The following is a 9,197-nucleotide window of genomic DNA, read 5'->3' as shown; positions in this document are numbered from 1 at the left end:
TTATTTAAATAATACCATAGTCTTCTTAAAAGCTTTTAAGATGACTACTGTCAACAAAAAAGTTTATAGAGATTTTAGAAAACAAAAATCTTTTAATTTATTTACCATTTCTCCATAAAACAGAGCTATATTTCGTTATTTAATAGAGCTATGCTCCTAATGATATTCTTTTTAAATTTAGGTGGCCCCATAATACTATCTTTTATGGGTTCCTCATATTCTGATACTTTTTTTTAAATTGAGCATTGCTTTTATAGTATTACAAAAATTGTGAAAAAATTCTATGGTGGCTAATTGTCAAGAAATAATCATAGAATAGTCATCAAATTTATTGTGATAGAATATTATGATATGTATAAGAAAAGTATCTCTAAAATAGGCATGAGCACAATTTAAATGTAAAGGCTTTCATATATAATTTTTGAATCCTGTAAAAAAATAAGGGGGGCAAAGTTCAGTCCTTCAATAAGTGAATACAGCAATTGAATACTCAATATTAATTTTTAAACATGTAGCAGATTTGAAACATCAGTAATATCAGCTAATAAAATTGAGACATTCAGAAACTGAACTTTTTCAACTCAATCCAAGCTCCTGACTTCCCCAACGCCCCCCTCCCCCATTTCATACAGACATCTTTACTGAGTCTATTTGAGGTTTTCTCTCTCTTTGGATCTGGGTTGTTTAAAATGCAGCATGTTTAAATTTCATCCCAACCTCCTCATTGCCTCACTTGGGCTCTGACTGCACACTCCCAGGAGCTCACTTAGCTGCCTGGGGAACTTCAACTAGAACTGAGCCTGACTCCCCCTCTCTACTTTGAGTTGCTTCTAGCAAAACAGTCTCTGGTAGGACCATTTAGGGCAGAGGAACACAGGCCCCTCTGCTTCCCATGTGCTTAGCTGTTGGCTTTGTACCACCTACTGAATGGAGCCTTCAATGAGATTCTCCATCCATGCTGCATTTAGTTACTGGCAAGCACATGCTGCTCTATCTCAGCCTACTTGGGTCTATAGGAATGTCTGGATTGCTTTCATGCCACTCTAGTGAAGCAGGAAACTCAGAGGATGATCTGAGGCCTCTCTTAATATGCATATCCCCACGTGATGTTGCCATTTTTCTTGTTCCATGCTTCAGTGTGGTAGGACATCCTTATGGGTTGCTACTCTCAAACTCAGCTGTAAATCAGAGCCCTGATTTCTTCTACTTCTGAAACCCCAAAATTTCATGAGTCATGTTGGGAATGACAGATGCCAGAGCACATTTATCCTCTCCCTTTGAGGAATCAATGAGTGGGGGCAAGGTAAATGTCTCTTGTACTTTTGTCTTCTTCCTCAGAAATCTACAGCAGAATTTTGCAGAAGCCCCACTATTAGCATTGTGAGTTGGATAATTCTTTGTTGTAGGTGTGGGTGCCCTATGCATTATAAGATATAAGAAGCCTTCTTGGCTTCTTCCCACTAGATAATAGTTACATATCCATAGTTGTGGAAACCAAACATGTCTCTAGGTATTACCATATGTCCCCTGCAGAAAGAAGTCAAAATCACCTTCCATTGAGAACCACTGCTCAGTACTGACTTCCACTAGTATAAAGTTAGTAGAAAGGGCTTTTATAGGTGTATATATATATATATATATAGAGAGAGAGAGAGAGAGAGAGAGAGAGAGAGAGAGAGAGACAGAGACAGAGAGAGACAGAGACAGAGGCAGAAAGAAAGAGAGAGAGAGGAAGGGGGAAATGAGTTGAGCAGGGAAGATGAGACCCTTCTCTGTCTATTAAAATGTCTACACATCTGAACTGTCTTATCACTCAGAGGTGGTGTCATTTAAAACTTAATACTTAAAAAGATCCGGAAATTCTCTTTTCTCAGCAGTGGACTGTCTCTACAGAAATACACTTCCATTTAACTTTAAGATCAGTAAGGAACAACGTGTAGTCCAGAAAACCAGGTTAAGAGCACCTTAAATTAACATTTCACATGCTATTTTGCACAGGTGTTAGCACATATGCTTTGGGACCCAAGAGAAAAAGATGGACATTTTAGTTGTTTATTCCCTATTGAGGATTATAATATCCTTTTAAATCTGGGCAATATTGCCTCTCTAAATATGCTCCTTATATTCCCAAGGCTAAAATTTTATAGCATTGAAATATTAGATAAATCTCGTATCCTATAAGCATTTCTTCAGGGAACTCTTATCCCAACTGACCCTCTAGCCCTCACTTTTTTTTATAGTTTATTTCACCAAACTTTTTCCAAGAAAAGTTTAGACTCGCTGCTTTCTCTTCCTTGCTTCCTTTCACCACTTGACCCATTGCAATATAATTTTATTTTCACACCACCTGTGGAGACAAAAGTGACTCTTGGATGCTAATCCACCATGTTGACTTCGGATTAACCCCAATCTCATGAATATCTCCTGATTCCTACTTTATTTATTGTTCTTAGTGTAAGAACACGTACTCTCTATAAATCCTGTCTTTAGATCAAAGCAACCTTAATGTTAACACACAAATTTTTGGCTATTATGCACTCAGCATTGTTGCGTGTTCTGGAAGGTTGCCTTTGTCTCTATAGAGCATGTGTATACCACTTTCCCAGGGTATGTAAGCCCTACATCTGGCAGGCAACGGGGCAGAGCTCTACCTGTCTTGCAGCTGCCAAAGATCATGCTACCGTCCGTAAATTCCCTAATAATTCACTCTGTACAACAAACTTGATTTGCCTGTATCATTCTTTGGCTTCTCAGTTCCTTCAGCATTTGGGGGCTGCTTTGCATATATGTCCTTTTCATAGAATGTCACCTCATTAAGACAGCTCTTATTAAGATCACCATCTACAATATTGAACACATTCTCTACTGGTCTTATCTTCTTGTTTCTTGACCTCTCTATGATATTTTATATGATGACCATTTTGACTTTCCTTGATTGGCCTAATATATACATGTGTGTATATATACATACATATTGCATACATGTACGTATGCACATACATATACATGCAACTAAACTTATATAACCTGTCTACTTCAGAGGAACTTGAAACTGAATACATCCCAAATTGAATCTATTATCCTTTTTCCTCCCTAAAGCCACACTCCTAAAAATTAATTTGACTGTTTCATTCTTACTAGTTATATTCATTTAATCACTAAATCTTACTGAAATGACCCCCCCAATCTGTCTTACTTCTTTAACTTTACCACTTCTCAGGTTCAGTAATTTGCATTTCTTATTGAAACTGCAAAACAATCTTTTAACCAGCATCAAGCTCTTCACAACAATCACTGTAGTAACTCCTTCCCATGTTCTTGTCAATGCTGATGTTGCCATTTTTCTTCTCTCAGGGACTGCCTCTTGTCTTGGTTGGCACGCTCTGCCTGAGTCAGCCAACCTTGGGGCTTCTATAATGGGTATCTGCCACTTGCACTTCCAGATCCACTCCCGACCCTCCCCACTCTTACTCTGGGCCCTGAGAGGCTGACTAATAGGGACTATACCAATGAGCTCCCATATATTCTGCCCTCCTGTGGTAGGTTTGCTCAGTGGGGAAACTGGCTTTCACCAGGCTCACTACTAGTGAATTTGTCTTCCACGCTAGTGTGAACTATCCTATCTTGAAAAGCTGACCCAGAAACTATTTTAAGATACTCTCTCATCTAAGAGTTTTATTAAACTCTAAGTATCTTAACAAAACGTATTACTATTCTCTCGATATGATTGCCCTGCAGTCTAATATCCACCCACCAGGTCCGCTTCACTCAATTTCCAGAAATGCCAAAGTCACATTCCTCTGAACACATCATATTGTTTTAATTTCTGCATGCTTTTGCACATGATGTTTTGTACTTACTGTATTCACAATTATGAGGTGAATATCAGCTCATAATTGATCTAATCATAGATCAACTTCTCCTGTGTGATGCCTTCCTGATCTCAAATCAACTTCACTACATCTCTACTATATATATATAGTAGAGATATAGATATAGATATAGTATATAGATATAGATATATATATAGTATATATATACTATATGTATAGTATATATAGAGAGAGAATGCAATAAATGAATGACATACTTTAATTATTTGCATATTGTCCATATATTGCTAAACCTCACTTCATCAAGGGTAGAGATCATTTTTAAAAATTGCTTCAGGTTTCATTGAACTACCTAACTAGCAATTATTGTTCCATCAGATTGTTTACTCTTTTCACAGTAATCTTAACCAAAATAGCAATCTTATTTTCTCTTGAACAAACAAAGGCAAATGTTTGGCCACACACAAGAGAAGAAATCAGTATTATAAGCATGGTGGTTTCTTAAATTTTTGTCTCTTTTTTTTTTCTGGCAGTCTGTTATACTGATACTATAAAATGTTACATGTAAATGTAATCTCAATTCACTTCCCTAGGGACCAATCATTCTGTCCCATAAAAATTAGAATTTAAAGTTCTATTTATTCAAGTTCTTATTTAAGACTAGAACCAGAAATTAGTGCTATTTATGTATCTGCTTTGAGTGAAATTTGTTTTGTTGTGTTTTGTTTTAATGTTCCTAAATTGTGCTTAATTTCTATCCACTATTGGCTATCAATAAATGAAAGATTTTTGCAGTTTTAAAGTATACCTAAATTTCATAAATCTTGTAAACTTTGTTAATTCTTTCCCAGAGAAATGCTATTAATCAAAGTATTAAACAGAACTAATTCAAGCTAGCATTTGGGCATGGTATTAAAGTATAAACAAGACAATTTGTGAGTAATATGTACACATTAAGTAAATCAATACAATTGTTAGAGCCTAAAATGCAATGTTCTTCTTTAAAATGGCTAATAATATTCATTAGAGTTTAACCCTGTTTGATTTTAGGGAAGGATATAGATACAACTACTTTGAAAATTGTCCTTTATTATCACCCTGAAGATGTAGTTCAAGTGACTCTAAACTTAAAGTTCAAAAGTGTATTTATAAGTTTTTTTTAGGAGAAATCGTATATCCTTGTAATAAGTATTTAACTATAATTCACAAACTGGAAAACTGTAACACTTAAAAAAAGCCATATACAAACATATTCTGTTATCACAAAACCTTAATTAATAACTACATAAACTGTTAATATTATAGCAAATTTTAAAATCATGCAAATTTGTTTTTGTTTTTGTTTTTGCAGAGCATCAGGTTTTTTATTTCTTTTCACAAACAAAGTGGCGAAGTCTTGGCTAGGAAGTATATAGTGAAAAGCATCATCAAACAAGAAAATTAAAAATTGCATGAAGATTTTTCAAGGTTATATCCTAATATCCTTGAAAGGAGACACTTGAAAAGTATAAAACCTTCTGGAATTGATAGTCTGTGTTAAGCACACATTTGCACACAAAGAATCTTAAAATACATACCACAATAAATGCATATACTATGGAGTTGGATTCAACATTTTTATGATTTAAAAAAAAATAATAATAAAATAATAGATATCCAAAAAGTCTGACACCCAGGCCAAATTCCCAGAAGCAGTATATAAAGAGTCTTGAAGAGAGGGCTCTGCAGTCACAATTCTAAGACTCCCAGCTCATACTAATTCATTGTGAGACTCACTTTCTTTATCTCATGCAGTGAAGTATCTCCATGAGTTATGTTGCACTCAGCTGAGGCAGAAGATGTAAAGACCAGAGCCTGATTCTTTGGGCATTTTTAAAGTATAAACAGAAGATAATTTGTGAGTAGTAACTGCTCATTAAGCAAATTAATACAATTGTCTGCAACTAAACTACCATATTCTTTATCTAAGCCTTTGATAAATGTTTGTTATTATTGTGGCAATGATACAAGTGACAGTGGTGATGTCCCCTTCCCTGGCGTCAGACATTTCCCTCTACCCTTTTGGCAAAAACTTTAAGAAGTACTGGCACACATAAATATCAGTCATTCCTCAAACTAGTTTACTCACTTGCCTGTGGTCATAAGTTAGAATTTCATACCTCTGATATCCACTACTTAAGAAGCATATCCTACCATCTTGGTCTTTGAAACCCTACATATCCTTCGGTTATGTTCTCTATCTTTCTTGACATCTTCACTGATTATACTAAGTAAAAGTAGTTTCTTCCTCTAGGGCAGGCATTATATTTAATTTACATGTTTAAGCACTTACAATTTTCTAGAGACATGCACTATCTCACTTGCTCTTAATAAACAACCTAATAAAATAAATATTATTCTTATTCACATTTTTCAGAGGAAGAAACTGAAGGTTATATAGATTATATTTATTGCCCAAAGTCACCATCAAGGGAGTAGCTAAAATATGGCCAACTCAGGTCCAAAAACCTCCTATTCATTTTCCCAAATCATTCTTCCCTGTTGCTTCAGTCTCAGATATACTTCTGTAACCATCTTGGGTTGCCACTGCTTGTATTCGTGGCTTATTTCCCTTGCTAAATTATGAGATCCTAGAATTTAAAAATTCTTCTTCTACTGGTTGTTTTCTAAAACAAAAAGGCCAACCAGGAACCAGAGGAGAGGAAAAAAAAATACTTTTCATCTGACCTTGCTGAACTCGAGAAATATTGACATTCTCAAGGGAAAAGTACATGGAGAGATTTCAAGACTATAAAGATTCAGAGAATTGTCTTAACTTTCAGAAGCTATGCCAAAGAAATCTAAATCTTTGGCCTGTCACTATTGATGACACATGTCAACTTTCATAGGGTCATGAGATAAATAGCAACCTGAACCACTCACTTCCAAAGCTTCTGTTTCCTCTGAAGGCTGACATTGTGTGTCATGTGGAGTCACAGGTCCCACTCTACCTGCTACAATCAATACTGCAATTAAAGGGAACTAGCACCTGAAGGAATTGATCAAACAAATCCAAACCTATTTCCTCCATTTAGTATATATTCGAAACAATAACAAAGTAAATATATTGCACACACAAAAAAATGACACTTCCTAAGATAAATTGGTCAAAAAGATAAAATTGAAAAATAAACAAAGTTTTATACACATTAAAAAATGTTTAAGTACCCACTTGCAGGTATAAAGAAATTAAACATTACTCCTAGTAAATGGTGTCTACTCCTTTCAAATTTTACACATTTGGTAGATTCAGCACAGAACTGACACAATGCTTTGCACTTTTACATTTTTGTCAATAAGATTAAGAGATCAATGGCAAGCTAGCATAACAGTTAAGATCAGCATTTCTAGCTGCATAAGAGAAGGTCTTTGATTTGCATGTACAAATCCAATAATAATTCATTAGATGAAACTATGATTTATTACTTTGTTTTTTAGAAGATAATGCCTGAAAATTTTGTCTTATAAAATAAGGAAAATGACTTCATGTAATCTTAGATTTGAAGTTCACCTTAAATATCATTGTAGAAAGTACTTAAGTGTCTAGAGTAAAAGGATTCTCAGAGTTTAGGACAAAGTCAGGAAAGGTTACCCTTTGAATCTGAATGATATAAAGATCATGATATTTCAACATCAAATTTAATTAAATATATGGAGTATACACTATACTACTTACATGTAGATCATATTAATTCTCTCATTAATTGATTCTATTATTATTTAGTGAAATAGATTAGATCCAAGTGACAGAAACGACTCAAGCTTGCTTAAACAAAAATAAGAGAAATAAAGAAATGGGGAGAGTTCTTACGGAACCTAAACAGAGTTGCAGATGGAACTCAGAAATTTCCTAGAACAGAGAAAAATGTAAACTATTAAGAGTTTTATCTTATATCATTGCTGCTTCTCTTTGTATAGCTTCAATATTCTTCTGTATGATGCTTTATCCATATAGGATATCATGGCCATATCATGGCTTATGATTTTATATGTTAAATGTTGCCCATTTGCAAAGAGTCACTTCCATCTCATTTCCAATTTCAAAATCCCAACAAAAAGAGAACTCAGGTGGAGTCAAATGTGCCGGATGTCTAATCCAACCCAATCACCAATGCCTGGGAGTCAATATTATATGGCATCATATGGCCACCATGAATTACTTCTGATAAATAGCAGCCATATCACTATTTAATCAATTTAAAAGATAACCCAATTTTGTATATTAATGCATTTGGCCAATTATAGTAGTAACCTATCCAAAGAACCAAGGCATTCTACCTTTTCCCCAGTAAACAAGACCAAACATACCTAGGTTTCCTGGAAAGCTATAAAGCCTCAACTTTCTTGTTTTCTGTCTGGGGTGACATCCTTATTTCAAGTCAGAAAGGTTGTGGTCTTGCATGGAGGATAACAGAAGGATAGCCCATACGTTAAAATGTGTCAATGCTAAACAGCATCGTCTAAGAGAGAATGGCTGTCATAAATATTGAAGTAGCTAAATATTTATGTTCTGCAATATAATGTGGATAGTCCTATTCCTGGACATAACCCACCCAAATATTTCTCAAGATCCCCTAGCTATCTTTACTCTATTTTCATGAATACCTTACAGTCATATAACTTACAAGTTTAATTTTCCTGGTGATGTACATAAGGAAAATAATGACCTGGATAGTAGACACTGGGTCTCTTATTACTAGCAAAGTATAATCCCCACTTAAAGCAAATCCCCATCTTATTTACAAATGAGTAATACATGGTTCAGTTATTATGAACCAGTGTACTAAACTGATCACCCTTGAGTGAACCAACTCTTAAAACATTGATTTTTTTCGTGTAAAAGTATATGTTCAATCACAGAAAAAGGAAAATGCAGACTCGAGATCAAAGGAATACCTTTAATCTAGTTAATCCACATAGATCACAATGACTTAACATTTACTATAGTTGTAAAAATTATTCTCTTGTAATAACAAACCCTCAAAAAATAGTTTAATAGCCTAAGATATCACATGTCAACAGGTGGTTGAGTCTAATACTTATTGTCAAGATATCTAAGTGAAAATTCTTGTAAAAAGGAAGCTCATACAAATAAGACACCAAGTATGTGTTATAAGTAAAGCTCTAAAGGATTAAACATGACTAATTCAAAATTGTACCACACCTACTTGAAATGTTATTAAATTGCTTATGAAAATACAATTACTTTCTAACTATACAAGTACACGTTCATTATATGAAATATACTTCTGAGCAGTTGAAAAAAGAGAAGTAAATTGTGATGAAGATAGTAGTTCCAATTTATTCTCTTCAGTAATGTTGGAT

This window comes from Microcebus murinus, chromosome 1 (assembly GCF_040939455.1).
Source record: "Microcebus murinus isolate Inina chromosome 1, M.murinus_Inina_mat1.0, whole genome shotgun sequence".
Taxonomy (NCBI): Eukaryota; Metazoa; Chordata; class Mammalia; order Primates; family Cheirogaleidae; genus Microcebus; species Microcebus murinus.
Note: the sequence above shows the minus strand (reverse complement) of the source record.